General features: G+C 39.8%; 1 long non-coding RNA gene across 1 annotated transcript; it reads left to right on the top strand.

Moving 5' to 3' along the window:
- The first annotated feature begins 314 nt into the window (after nucleotides 1-314).
- Nucleotides 315-11,657, top strand: LOC141982346 (uncharacterized). The gene is made up of 3 exons (XR_012638037.1): nucleotides 315-473; nucleotides 685-837; nucleotides 11,541-11,657. It is a non-coding gene; the product is annotated as an uncharacterized LOC141982346 (long non-coding RNA).
- Nucleotides 11,658-15,267: the final 3,610 nt, after the last annotated feature.

Raw genomic sequence — 15,267 nt, 5'->3', positions numbered from 1 at the left:
AGTCTTTCACTATAAGGCCAGGTTTTTTTAATCCTTTAATCATTTTCATGACTGTTCTCAGAATCCTCTCCAATTTACCAACACCCTTCTTGAATTGTGGACACCAGAACTGGACACAGTATTCCAGCAGTGGTCGCACCAGTGCCAAACACAGAGGTAAAATACCCTCTCTACTCCTACTTGAGATTCCCGTGTTTATGGAACCAAGGATTGCATTAGCTCTTTTGGCCACAGCATCACACTAGAAGCTCCTGTTAAGCTGATTATTCACCACAATCCCCAAAATCTTTTTCAGAGTCCCTGATTCCCAGGATAGAGTCCCCATCCTGCCAGGAGATAAGAAGACACAGCCAAGAAGACACTGGACACAGCCATGCCTCCTCCTCTTCCGCCTTCTCACTTTGTGGTGATATGTGCCTGTGTCCAGTCCTCCCTTGAGCACATGACTGCACCAGTACCAGCCCTTAGCAAGAGTAAGGAAGTTTCCTTATTCTCAATATTCTGTCTGCATTTTTGGGTAGACCCAGGCACAATGTGGCTCTCAATGAATGTAGGAAGAGGTTTACTTCTATAGAATGAAAAACCACTCTTTTGTTAAGGGGGCTGGATTGTTTAATGAACTGGTAATTGGATGCATGACCCAAACTTATTATACTTCCTGGCATGTTGGTGTCTCTGTGACAGGAGCTGCTGCTCTCAGTCCATTACTTAATGTACCTGTGCCCATACAACAGTTGGTGTTAACTGAACTGCTGCTTGTATACAGAGATCAAATTACATTCCCCAGTAACATTCCCCAGTGATCTCTCCTGGTCAAAGAAACAGTCCACTAGCAAGGTAAGCTGGCTGGTAAGCTTGCAATGCTGCTACTGTAGTTTGGTTTGGTTTTTAATACAAGACAGACAGCAATAGTAACTGTAACCAGGCACCTTTCACAAGTACTAAAATTTGTCTTACAAAGACAAGCTCTACAACTACAACACCTGCTGCTTGTTCCTGTTCTAGCATGACTGTATTTGCAGGTGGTTGATTTTTGTGTGTGACAACCTACCCAATTACCTTCTGAATCCAGAGACTCTCCTCTGTGCATCAATGAGCAACCCAACCACCCCTGAGGCAGCAGCAATGTGGGAGAATTCAAGAGCACTATTTAAGGACACACAGAACAGGTTTTCACAATTATTATAATGACAGCTTTCAGAGTAGCAGCCGTGTTAGTCTGTATCTGCAAAAAGAAAAGGAGTACTTGTGGCACCTTTGAGACTAACAAATTTATTTGAGCATAAGCTTTTGTGGGCTACAGCTCACTTCATCGGATGCATGCAGTGGAAAATACAGTAGGACAATTTTATATGCACAGAGAACATGAAACAATGGGTGTTACCATGCACACTATAATGAGAGTGATCAGTTAAGGTGAGCTATTACCAGCAGGAGAGAAAAACTAAAGGAAAAAAAAAAACCTTTTGTAGTGATAATCAAGATGGGCCATTTCCAGCAGTTGACAAGAATGTGCGAGGAACAGTAGGGGGGAATTCCACCATGATTTCAACAACTTCCATCCCACCATCAACCTCAGCCTGGACCAGTCCACACAAGAGATCCACTTCCTGGACACTACAGTGCTAATAAGAGATGGTCACATAAACACCACCCTATACCGGAAACCTACTGACTGCTATACTTACCTACATGCCTCCAGCTTTCATCCAGACCACACCACACGATGCATTGTCCACAGCCAAGCTCTATGATACAACCGCATTTGCTCCAACCCCTCAGACAGAGACAAACACCTACAAGATCTCTATCAAGCATTCTTACAACTACAATACCCACCTGCTGAAGTGAAGAAACAGATTGACAGAGCCAGAAGAGTACCCAGAAGTCACCGACTACAAGACAGGCCTAACAAAGAAAGTAGCAGAACGCCAGTAGCTGTCACTTTCAGCCCCCAACTAAAACCTCTCCAGCACAACATCAAGGATCTACAACCTGTCCTGAAGGATGACCCATCACTCTCACAGATCTTGGGAGACAGGCCAGTCCTTGCTTACAGACAGTCCCCCAACCTGAAGCAAATACTCACCAGCAACCACACACCACACAACAGAACCACTAACCCAGGAACCTATCCTTGCAACAAAGCCTGTTGCCAACTGTGTCCACACTATCAGAGGCTCGTTCACCTGCACATCTACCAACGTGATATATGCCATCATGTGCCCGCAATGCCCCTCTGCCATGTACATTGGCCAAACCGGACAGTGTCTACGTAAAAGAATAAATAGACACAAATCAGACGTCAAGAATTATAACATTCAAAAACCAGTTGGAGAGCACTTCAGTCTCTTTGGTCACTCGATTACAGACCTAAAAGTCACAATATTACAACAAAAAAACTTCAAAAACAAACTCCAATGAGAGACTGCTGAATTGGAATTAATTTGCAAACTGGACACCATTAAATTAGGCTTGAATAAAGACTGGGAGTGGATGTGTCATTACACAAGGTAAAACTATTTCCCCATGTTTATTTCCCCCCCCCACTGTTCCTCACACATTCTTGTCAACTGCTGGCAATGGCCCATCTTGATTATCACTACAAAAGGGGTTTTTTTGTGTGTGTTTTTTTCTCTCCTGCTGGTAATAGCTCACCTTAACTGATCACTTTCCTTACAGTGTGCACAGTAACACCCATTGCTTCACGTTCTCTGTGTATATAAAATCGTCCTACTGTATTTCCCACTGCATGCATCCAATGAAGTGGGCTGTAGCCCATGAAAGCTTATGCTCAAATACGTTTGTTAGTTGCTAAGGTGCCACAAGTACTCCTGTTCTTTTTGCACAATTATGTAGTTATTATGGGTTCTGAAAGGTTCATGTGAGCCAGGACTGCAAAAATGATGTAAGTGTTTGGGGAGGAGGGGACTACTATTAAAATGGTATGAAGGAAATTAACAGGATTCCATCAAATGAAACAAATCAACAATTTAGAACTCTCAAATTTATGACAGTGTGCCTTTATATTATCTGTTTGTAAAACTGCTGTTGATTGCATCATATTGAATAGTGTTTGGTCTGAAGTTTTACTTTTAGTAGTTCATGAAAGAGTCTATTTCCTCTCACTTCATGTCTAATTTCTGTTAACAGATATGTGATCAGCTTCAGCTATTCATAACTGAGATGGAGAATGGGACCAAACCACTTTGGGTTTTTGTATAATAAAACAAAGCCAATACCTTGAAGTCCATCTGTAAGTCACTTAATAACCAGTGCAGATCATGGAACACAGATACTTCATTAAAACTTATTCTGCACTAGAAGCAATTCCTGAATTGCTCTATGTGTAAGCAGCAGTTCTGCATTTGAAAAAAGGATTTCAGTCAGACAGATTTAGGCAGTAATCAAACTTGCATTGCTAATATGTTCAGGTTCCCAAAAGAACTGGATCACAACTAACAACATTCTCCAAGATCTTCTATATATTCAACTGTTCAGAACTTATAAGGTTATCTGTAATGGTCTCAGTTGGTAACTCCCAGTAATATTACATATATAGCTGTGGTCCAGTCTTCAGCTGAATGAGAAGGTGCAAGCTTCCCTGTCCTCCCAACAAAATAATTATGTTAAAACAATCCACATTTAGCAAACATGGTCAGATAGGAATGCACAAAGACCCTAGGATGCAAACCTAAATAGCGAACAGCAGCTATACACCCTCTCCCAGATTTATCTATGGTGAGTGTCAATCAACTAGTTCTCCACAGTGCCCAATCTCTCCAGCATTAGGTAGTTTCACATACACAGTAGACTGGTCAGATAAAATGGATGTAGTGAGCTTGGTGTGATCCACATATCAAGAATACTTCAGACCATACCAACTCACTAACCTTCTTAATGGTCCTGTACACATTTTGAACAGGAGTAACAGAAGTATACAATGAGGAAACATACTTCAGATGGAGAATAATTTAATATTGCCCTCTGGAATCCATCAGAAAGAAAGAAAAAAAGGTGAATAATTCAAGATCTAGCACAACTGTCCTGCTAGTGTCTGCAGATAGGTCAACTATTTATGGTGAACTTTATCAAAATTTATTAGATGACAGTCAGCATGGACAACTGAATTTAATCCATCACCCAAAGAAGAAAATCACTCAAAATAACTAACACAGTGTACATTAAATATCCAGTCCTAAAAGCAAACTATCTTGGTTAAAGAGATCTGAAGACTGCAGATATTTCTGGAATTGCTTCACCATGAGCTTCTTAATAACACTACCCTGAAAAAGGAAGATTTGAGGGAAGGTGATAAGAGATTTGAAGTATAATGAGGAAACTCTTTAGCAAGGTTTATCAATTGTTTAGAACTGATCAGGAAATTTTGACAAAGCTTCTCCCTCCCCAGTCAGAAGATGCTAAATTGTCAAAACTGAACTTTTTACATGAAATGGTTGATTTAGATTGTTTTTTTACTTGAAAAAATGTCAGAATTGCCTAAACAGTTCACTTAGACATTTTCAAAATAGTAATAAGAAAAAAACAATTTTCTAGTACAAAATGACTTTTTGGTTTGAATTGTAAGCTAATTATAGTTACACATTTAAAAGAATAAAAGATGGTTGAAATCTAAATGAAAAATTTAGAAATTACTGAACCAAAATGTTTTGATTGAATCAATTGATGATTTTTTTTTTCAGATTTTTGGTTCATGAAAGTTTGAGATTGACTTTTTAATCCTAATTTGGGACAGATATTCTTTTTTTATTTTTTATTTTTTTTTTTTGTGGCCTGGAAAAATTTTCACAGGATGGGGAAACCATTTCCCAGGTAGCTGTACAACTGCATCTTGAAGAGAAGCTGGCCTCTCCAGCCAAGATCTTTTTACTCTCTTTCCCCTCCTGTAAAAGAAGGAGTAATCCTACTGCTCTGCCACTTTATTTTCCTGCAACTGCTTGCTTAGATTGAGAAGGGTTGCGGGGAAGGATATGGAAGTTCTTCATATCTTCCCCCCAGGCCTGCAGGAAGTACCAGTCAGCAATTGCTTCAGCTCTTTCACCCCCAAATCTTGGGGAGGGAAGGTAGGTGGGAGTCTTTATGCCAGGCATGACATAGGGGGTGGGGGAGCTAGAGGTTTCTTCACTACATCCCTATACTAACTGGCCTGGCACAGGCAACTGAGAGAGAGTGAGTCTTTTCACCTTCACCAAAGCCTGACTGGTAGTGTCGGCTGGGTTTCTCTCCACACACATTTTCTCCCAGGCCTGACTGGGGGCAGAATGCAGTCGCTCTATCCCCTGCCCCAACTGAAGTCAAAGGAAGTTTACCACTGACTTCCAAGGGAACAGGATGAGGCCCCCAATATGTGTGTTTTTCCAAGCCTTTCCAATTGCTCATAAACAATCAACAGTGTCAGTATTTGACATTGATTTATCCTCCAGGTGTCAAACAGTAAAAAAAAAAAAAAAAAATCATAAATAATGACAAGAAATAGGTCCTCTAACGAATTGAGACTTCAAAAGCAAAAGAGTAAAGGTCATTAACAAATAAAGCAACTTATCCCTATAGAAACCTCCTACAGGGAGAGCAAAAATCAAAATGCTGTACAAGAAAATAACTTTAATTTAAAGAACAAAACAGCTTAAGAGCCTCCAAAGACTAAATAGGACCCTAAAGACACAGTGATTAAGAAAAAGGCTTGCTGCTCATTAGTTCCTGGTCTTCCTCTGAGGCAGTCTTCCTTTGAGACGGTTTTCACTGAAGAAAATGAAAAGAAATGGGGATTGTTATCGTATTGATTTTATAGGGAAGGAAACAAGTTCATATTTAATCAAAAAATATAAGCTTGACAGTTTCTAAGCACAGGGTCTGCCCAATTTCCCATAGAGGAGTGATATTAATTCTTATGATGCATTGTTTTCACTACATGATAATCAACTTTTGCAGAAAAGTCCTGGAGGAGATGGAGCTACCTGAATATATGGGATTAAATCTCCTCTTTGTGACCCTATAGAGTATAACGTAGTAACTGAAGACATCTTCTTTGAGAAGAATAAACAACATTAATTTCCTCATTCTTCCTTGGATAATATGTATTCCCTTTCCAGTATACTGTTATCAAACACAAAGGAAACATTGGAGCCATTCCTCCATAGGGCATTATGCAACAAGGAAACTGTTCTTCAGTTCCTGAAGCTGAATTCAAGGTCAGTTGCTAATAAAGTTATCATTTATAATTTGACCATGGATAGAAATTCTGGGATTGCAACTGATACACCAGGAGATTCCTTAGCACAATAATCATATGTCAGTGCACTTGGACCTACATAGGCCACAGGAGGATCAAAGAGGTGACAAATTCAGTTTGTCTCTTAGCTGATTCCTTTGACTGTGTTCACTTCCTGCATGACTTGTGACAGGAGTAAAGTGAGAACGGTCACAATTCATAGCCCACTCTGCTACACCTCAAACTTTCTCAATGAACTGAATACGTGACAACTCAGCTGTGGGACTCATCCAAGTGTACTGTCTTGAAAGACTTCAGTGACAATGCAGATAATGATTCCTCATGGTTGGCCCAATGGGGGTTTGACTGCCATGAGAAGAAACCTTTTGCAGATGATTTCTGACTGAAATCATAAAGGTTGATTTCCACTGAAGTCTAAGAGTTTGGGATGTATAAAAAATTCTCAGTTGGACCCTTAGCTGAATTTAGCTCTCATGTTAGTTAAGAACTCATAGAACAAGTTAAAAACTGGAATAATGCAAGTAATATTGAAACTACCTATGACAGGTTAGAACAGCCAGGAAAGGGATCAGTTACCTGCCTGTCATGTGATTCAGCAAGGGGTTAAAGGAATGGATGTGTCCCTCTTCCAGTGGAGGAGAGAGAGTTGCAAAGGGAAAGGCCTGTGTAGCCTGTTTTCTGAGTTTGTGTCTGAATCAATAAACATGCCCTGAGGAAAGGGTCTGAAAGATGTGGGAATAGAACTGAGTTTTCCTGGGCAGGTGCGGGTGCTGATCAAACTACTTTATCCTTCAGAGCCCTAGAAATGCTACTCAGTCTTGACCTGCTGCTCAGCACCAAGGGTTTTTTGATCTCTTTTGATTAGCAACTGATTATATGCTGAAATCTGATGTTCAGAAATTGTGCACAACAGGAATAAGGTAAGAACATGCACTCAAGTTTCCAGAGGTGAATGCATTAACTCAACAGCAACCTACTCCCTCCTGAGCCACCAATTTCTTTTTAACTGTTGTCAAGCACTATGGAATACCTGGTTTATTAAGTCAAATTTCATTTCATTCTGCAAGAGCATAGCAATTTTAATGTCTGATATTGACATAGTTCAGTGACAGAGTTTTTGAATAATACAGAATTTAATTGTTTAACACAAATGTTTTTATCAGCTTCCTGGGATTCAAAAGTGATTTTTGTATGTTTTTTTAGTTCATACATTCAAATAGCAAATGGTTTCTTAGATTTCCTGTGTGCTCTTAACTTCAGTTTTAAAAGTCAAACATTTCTGAACTCTAGAATATTTCATTTATAAAAGCATAAGTGTAATGGGGTCTACAAACCCCAGGCTGAGCAGAGACAGAGGTGGGAGCAGAGTCTCACCTATTTATGAGCAAACAGCTTGATCACCACCACCCCCCCCCCACTCAGCTGCTAATTATGGAGGCAGACACCCACAGCTGCAACGTAACAAGAACAAGGTCTGCTGTGAAGGGGACAGTACAGAGATGGAAGGGGAGGTAGAAGGGCCTGGGATAGCAAAGGAGTGAGAACCCTGCACCAGGATACCATGAAGAAAACAGCTGAGGAGGAGATTGCAAGTTTTAAAATGGAAGGGCTGATAGACTTAATTGGCGGTGAGAATCCAGTAACTGACCTGACGGAGAACAAACTTAGGAGGTCCAATCAGGAGAAACAGAGACCTCTCAGAAGACCACACCAGAAGATGATGAAAATGAAACATTTACTTATTTGAATCCATTTTGAAGATGAGCATTCTTTAGCACAGCATTATGAAACTTTTAATGTATGGTAACGGCACCCAAACAGACAATGAACAACACGTTCATGTGCTGTAGACGTACATCCCAGCTTGTGTAATTTAGCACTAATTCTCCAGCTAGATACCTCAATGTCTAGGATCTTGGTTATTTTGCCTATCGTGCTCTATTGCTTGCAAACCAGAGCCGTTGTTCTGCGAGGTGCTGAGCCCTCCACTCCTACTGACATCAGTGTGGGCTGAGGCCAACAAATGCACTGTAGGATTGGACCTGCAAATACAGCATTGAAATATTATTTCTGATAAGGCAGGGCTGAGTCTTGTTTTAAAATTACTTTTAAAAGGATTGAGATGATGATTGTAGGGATTACAAAGCTTTGGCATCTCCTGGATATTCTATGGAATCTTGAGAAGACTGGGCATTTATGGCTATTATTTATTTGTAAAGTAATTTCTGAGGTTTTTTTCTTTGGTTAAAATTAGTCTAATTGGATTTACACGTAGTAGAGGTTTCAGCAAGTAATAGTACCGCATTGTATGTCTCATTGATCTCTGGTTATAAATATTGAAACAGGAACACAGTTTCTAGTTTTACATTATAAATAATGTAGCTCTTTGAAGGAAGATATGTAACATATTATCAGCTCAAAACATTTTAGCTTTTGTAAGATATTTTTGAACTCAAATTTGATGACACTGTTAAAACCACAAGTAGTAGTGCAGCTATAGCACTAGTGGATTTTCCCCCTCACACTAGAACTTACTATCTTATGTGGACTTTTATAACTATATATATATATAACTATATATATATAACTATATAAGAAGATTAACTAGAACTGTGAAAATAGTAAACATCAGAACATTTGATGAGTATAGAAGATTTTCCTGGTTAAAAGAGAAATCAAACTTAGAGACAGTGAAAAGTTTTAATTAGATCTGATTTGAGACAGAACATGGTCTCATTGACAAGGCACAGGAAAGGGAATCAGGACTGGTCATGGAACACAATTAGTCTCCTATCTCATGTGACCTCATCCAAGTCACTAAACATCCATGTGATTTAGTTTCCTGTCTGAAAAGTGGGTAGTAAATTGTTCCTACCTCATAAGGGAGCAGTAGGGAGAAGCATACTACCACTTATGAGTTGACCAGACATTCATTGACTTAAATGAGTTTGGATCAGGCCTGCACTATAGTGATGAGTGCTTTAGGAAGGACTATAAATAGCCTTTAGCACCTTCATTATAGGGGGAAATTAATTTTTTCAGCCACCTCTCCAGGGAAATATACACACCTCAATCAAAAACCCATTGTTCAATGTAAATTTACTTAGACAAAAACACCAGGAAATATTTTCATTTTGTTTCTTCACGAGATAGACATTTTATTAGGAGGCTGGAAATGGAATTATAAACTGTCTCTTGATAAAAATAAGATTTCTCCATTAGACAAAAAGACAGATGTTTTAAGATTAAAAAAAAACTTACAAAAATTCTTTAAGAAAAGATTGCAGAATTTAAAGATGAGTCATTCTGGTATTACAGCTTCTCTTTCAAGCTGAACCATCTTCCCATTGACAATAATGGGGATGTTCATTTTCCTGAAAGATTTAGAATAACAGAATGAGCCATTCAAAGAAGCATAAAGGCTCCTGATGCCTGTCTATATTTTGTATGTCTTATTATGGTATATTATGTCATCATTTGTTCAGTGCTGAGTAGAGCTGGGTGAAGTGTTTTGCCCAGAACTTTTTTTACCCCACTGAAAAATGTTGATTTTGGTGAATTGCTTCAACTGAAAACAAACAAACAAGGTCAAAAGGAATAATTGACATTACCAAAACAAAATATTTGTAGATTTTTCAGGCTAGATTTACACAGAATTTAAGTGCCATTCATGAAACTGACGGGGAGGAGGAGCTGCCATCTCACCCTTCTATCCAATAGCTGAGTGGTTAGGATGCTTACCTTGTTTGACTCCCCATTCTGGTGCAGGGACTTGAATCTAATTGAATCCCCCTCCCAGATAAGTGCCCTAACTACCAGCCTATTGGGTATCATGCTGTGGGTCTCTCAGTCTCTCTTGTTGAAACTATTCTATTTTGTATAACTTATTAAATGTGTAACCCAGCCCTGAGGTGTGTCTTCAGCCTTCTCTCTTCAGGGTTATGGGTCCTGGGTACATTTTATAATGGCACCTGACACCTCGTGCCTTCACCCAAGGAAGTCCCCCACCCCCCAAAGGAAGCCCTCCCTCCCCCCGCATTTAAGAGAAAACAAAGGGCCTGTCTCTTGGGAAAACATTTCACAAACAATCTGTTACACGAAGTGCCACTCAGAACACAAATAATAACATAGTTCTCACAATTCCCAGAGTAATAAAACAGTAACTATGGCTTTGACACGTATAGAGAGCTCTGGGGACAATGGAAAAAGGGATCAGGATAATAAAAGGCAAAAACAACAATTCATAAACTCTACCCCTCCTAAAAGTACAGTCCGTACAAACCATTCTGTGCTCTCTCCCAGCACCTGCCTATGCAATTAGTGAGTTTTAGGCTCAGTCTTTGATAGGTTGTGCATGACTGATGTCAGTGGATGGCTTAAAACAAAATCAATATACCAGGGTGTTCTTACAAAGTATGCACACCAAGGATGGTAAGATGGTGCATGTGGCTGTTTGGTCTGAATCCCAATGTGCAGTTAGGCTGGCTCTTGGTAGCGTGACTTTGACTCTCCTGAGCTTCTGAGTTTCTGGTCTGTGCTGAGCTGACACTGCTCAATGTCCCAGAAATTCAAAAAGAACTCAGTCTCCCCTTGGATAGGAATGTGGAGGGTTGAAGGGTCCTGCCCGGCTGCAATGTTTCTCTCCCTGATATACTCCAAAACACAGCCAACACCAAACCGTTTGTCTCTGAGTACTGCTTATGATTGATTCTTGTAGTATTGCTAGCCAGTTCTACCTTTGCCCAGGACCCTAGCCAGCCTGGGAAACTGAGTCCTGAGCCAGGTTTCCTGTAGCTCGATTCATACTCCATGAGGGCAAGTAGTCAGAGCAGCTGCTTTGCAAAAGGCCATGTGACCTGTGTGGGTTGGGAGAAGCTGAACCACAGGAGCAGTCAGCAGGTTGTTTTTTCCTAACTGAAGCATTTTGCAGCACATTAGTGATATTCGCAAAAAGAAAAGGAGTACTTGTGGCACCTTAGAGACTAACCAATTTATTTGAGCATGAGCTACAGCTCACTTCATCGGATGCATACTGTGGACACTGTGATATTGTTAACTCTCAAGTAGGGAAGCCCTGGCAGTGTTAATTACAGAAAGGGGAAATTGGTAGGGAAAACTCATTTCTTTTATTTTAATTGTATACTTTAAATGTTTGATTTTAACGAAAATGTTTAAGTAACATTGTCTCAACTAGTAACATTAATCAATTTTTTCTCTTATTTGAATGTGGTGATAAGGCAAGAGTCCTTTATACTTTGCTATTCTCATTTTTGTATTTTTCTTGTAACAGGTTTCTTTTTTAAACTGAGTGGTTGGTTAATTAGTTAGCTGACTAGCTAAATGAGTGATTTCAGCAGAGGAGGAGGAAGAGTCTGCATGGATTCCAGTTGGAGGTTTCTACAAGCAAGAGGAAAGAAGATATTGTTACAGTGCTTTTGACTCAGCAGACTGTATAGCTTTTGGTGATAGAAGACTGTAACTCATACGAACTCAGCCTAAGCTTTTGGGAACTCTGAGTTACATCTCACTGTGTTTCTGTGGGGGTGACCTGTTTAGATATATATTTTTCTTCATTTATGCCTATGTATCACTGAAGATAATACATGAGGATTATAAAGTATCTAGGTTATGTTGTAAAAAAGTTGTTTGTTATGTTTTATCATCATATTCTATAAATTTGGTACTTAATTCTTAAGTTCATTCCTTTTGTTCTTTTTGGATGTGGCTGTGGGAAGGTTGACCCTGTGCAATCTTTGCTGAAAATCCTCAGTGATTGAATTCTGAGTATATATGTGCTTTTCTATGGGAGTTTGGGTTTTTAGGCACTGGAGAAGGGCAGTGAAATAAAGGTTATATCTGTGCCATCGTTGTTGCTATAATCCAGGGGCGAATCCCCTAGAGGCATAGTGGGTATTTCAGGAACATCATCTCCAAAAGGGTTACAAATGTTATTGAAGCAGGGAGTGAAACCCGGGTATTCACCCCATTCCACATGAGTGCCCTAACCCCCAGGCTATAGATTAACTCTCATACTGTCTTTCTGGCCCAGTGACTATCCAAATATTTTATACAAAGTGGAATAGCTTCAATAGGTGAGACTGAAAGAGATGTACAGCAGAATAGCTAGGAGCCTGGTGATTAGGGCACTCACCTAGGTTCAAGCTCCTACTCTAGAATAGGCATTCAAACCTGAAACTCAGGTGCCCTAACCATGTGGCCATTGGTTAAAGGGGGGGAGGGGGCACCAGGACTACCTTTTTTCATTAACTTCATTTTCTTGCTTTCATCAAAAAGGTTAAACATACTCAAAATGAAATTTTCTGACATTTCTTGATTCACCAAAAAATTCAGTTTTGGTTTGACCTGAACCATTATTTTTAAATTTTTCAGAACTGCCAGCAAACTAGAAACACAAGTTATTTGCCCAGCTCCAGTGCTGAGCATGCAACTGGGGTTTAACAAGACCCACAAGAAAGCACTGACCCTCTCACAGCCAGCTACATAGAGAGGAACAACACAAATATAAAAAGGAGACCTGGAGATCCCATTTTAGAGACTTGCTTTATTTGTTAATGGTTGAGTAACAGTATTTTTAGTGATGTGAGTCAGCTTTTGTGGAAGTATGGTAGCAGTGAATTTAGATGTGAGATTTTAGAGGAAATAGGGAGGAGACTTGGTACATGGGGATGGGGGAGTTGGAGGCATAAAATGTAAGCTGAAAGAAAACATGAAGGGAGAGGTGAGTCTGGATTTGTTGTGCAAGAGAGGAGATGCATGTTAAGAAATAAGAGAAGAGAAAACGTGGGGGCAGATGTGTGCAGGGACTTTAGTTCACAGAGGATTTACCTCACTGACTTGGATAATATATTCGATACAAAAGAGAGCATTAAGGCTTCAAAATGAAGCTCTGAAAACTGAAGAAACATCAGTGCTAAAGTTGCATGTTCACTAATGTTCATATGCATTATGATTGCCTTTAATAACATAACCACCAATTATTATTTCTGCAGAACCCCTGCCTTTTTAGGGTAAAATTCATTTAATCATTCAGAGAATCCAGTACAAATGCAGTGTAGGGAGATTGCAGGTGGAATGACCATTTAGGGGCTGCTTGAGGAAAGGGTTATCCACACTGGTCCGTATAAGCTAGCAAAGAAAGCTGCATTAGATGTGGGCCACGGGAATCATATTTTTACATATCCAGAAATAGCAGCTAAAGACAGGGGGAAGGTGTGCTACTAAGCAGCCCTACACTTGGGTTCTAGGCTTGGGGCTGAATTTTGCACCTACCCATCTAGGGCCTGATACTTTTTTTTTTTTTGCCATCCCAGATCAGACTAGTCCAGCATCCTGTGTCTGACTCAAGCACTTGCTTCAGTGGAAGGTGCAAGAAATGCCATAAAAGACAACTATAGATAAAAACTGTCCATAGGGGAATTTTCTTCCTAGACTCGATCTGCATATTTTAGGCTAATGCCTCTGTCTGCTATATAGCTGACAAAAACACATCAAAACCAAGTGCTTTCCCGTAAAGCCAGCACTTTATTAGTCTCCAGCACTCTCATCAGAATGCCTTTACTCAAAGTCTCTGTTTTATTTTGTCTCAAGCACATACAAACACAATAGGTTACAGAGTACCTCAAACAATTAGTTATCCCATAAGTCTGGAGCAGTCTTCAGGTGATTCAGCTGCAGATTTCTGATGGCCAGCCTTCGATCTGTGGCTGGAGATCTTTCCAATGTGTCCACAAAGTGATCCACTTGACCCAGACCGACAATTCCCCTCTTACAACCCAAAAGTTACAAAGACAGGTCAATCAAAACTGTTACATAGCTGACCAAACAAAATCAACCATTAGGCAAAAGCAGGAATTACAAAAAAACATGTCACTAAAAAAAACATTGTTAAGCAAGAGGTTTGAGCCATTAGTCTGGCAGTTGTATTTCCCCATAATGACAATCCTAAGATATAGCCAGACTTCCTTTTTTTCCAAAGATGTTTACCCCAGCATATCAGAGAGGGTTGAGAGTCAAGTGCATTTCATATGATAGCTGCCTACCCTTCTCGGCTTGTCTTAGTTATGCTAAGTTCCTGCAAAGGCCTATTAAATGGCTAAATGAAACAAGCAGAATAATTGATAGTCCATCCCAAGAATCGGCAATGGCCTGGACATCCATCTAGTTGCTTAAAATGCCCCTTTTCAAAGTCAAATGTGCATTCTAGAGCTTAGACTTAATTAACAAAATACCCTCTTATCAAACAAAGTTTAGCTCACCCCCAAAGTCTTTCCAGCATTTTTCAGACTTCGCTGTTATCCTTTTTTTATGATAACTGTCAGCTTTCTTCCTAGGTGAAGGTTGTTTACTGTGTCTGTATCCCTACAGTTATAGTCCAAAACATACATTGTCTTCACTTGAAAATTGGACTCCCTCCTGCTGTTTTATTTCTTCCTGTAAATTTCCTTTCCTGAAGATTTCACAGTCCCTTCATTTGCATTTGGCTCAGACTGTAAATGGACAGCCATTGGAAGCCATGCAATACTTAACTTACATGTAGCCAGACAAGTAGATAAACAAGATTTTGAGGCAAGAGATGTTTATCACCTTCTGTTGACCAGTCCCAAGTCACAGACTTTGGGAATAATATATAGAATAATTTTATCTGATGCAGATGCAGATGCACATATCCGCAGACCATTTTTGCAGATCACGAATCGGATGCACATACAAATTTTGTATACACACAGAGCTCTACCTTTATGCAACCCTGTGCCCTCTGTCAGTCAGTGCCAAGAGGTACCCAAGTTACAACATCCCTTAGGGGAAATAGAATTATCCAGTAGAATGTAACTGCAGAGGTTTTCATTATCAATTTATATGGCTAGCATTAGTAAGTGGGTATTTAGGGATGACTGAGACAACTGAAGACTGAGAAGTGATTGGTTTCAGGAGAAGGGAGGAAGTGCAATGTCCTGCTGGGTTTTTTTACTGTATTCTTTAATGTCAAGGGAATCTAG

The sequence above is a fragment of the Natator depressus genome, chromosome 1 (genome assembly GCF_965152275.1).
Source record: "Natator depressus isolate rNatDep1 chromosome 1, rNatDep2.hap1, whole genome shotgun sequence".
Classification (NCBI taxonomy): Eukaryota; Metazoa; Chordata; order Testudines; family Cheloniidae; genus Natator; species Natator depressus.
This window is presented reverse-complemented; position numbering and strand designations above follow the sequence as displayed.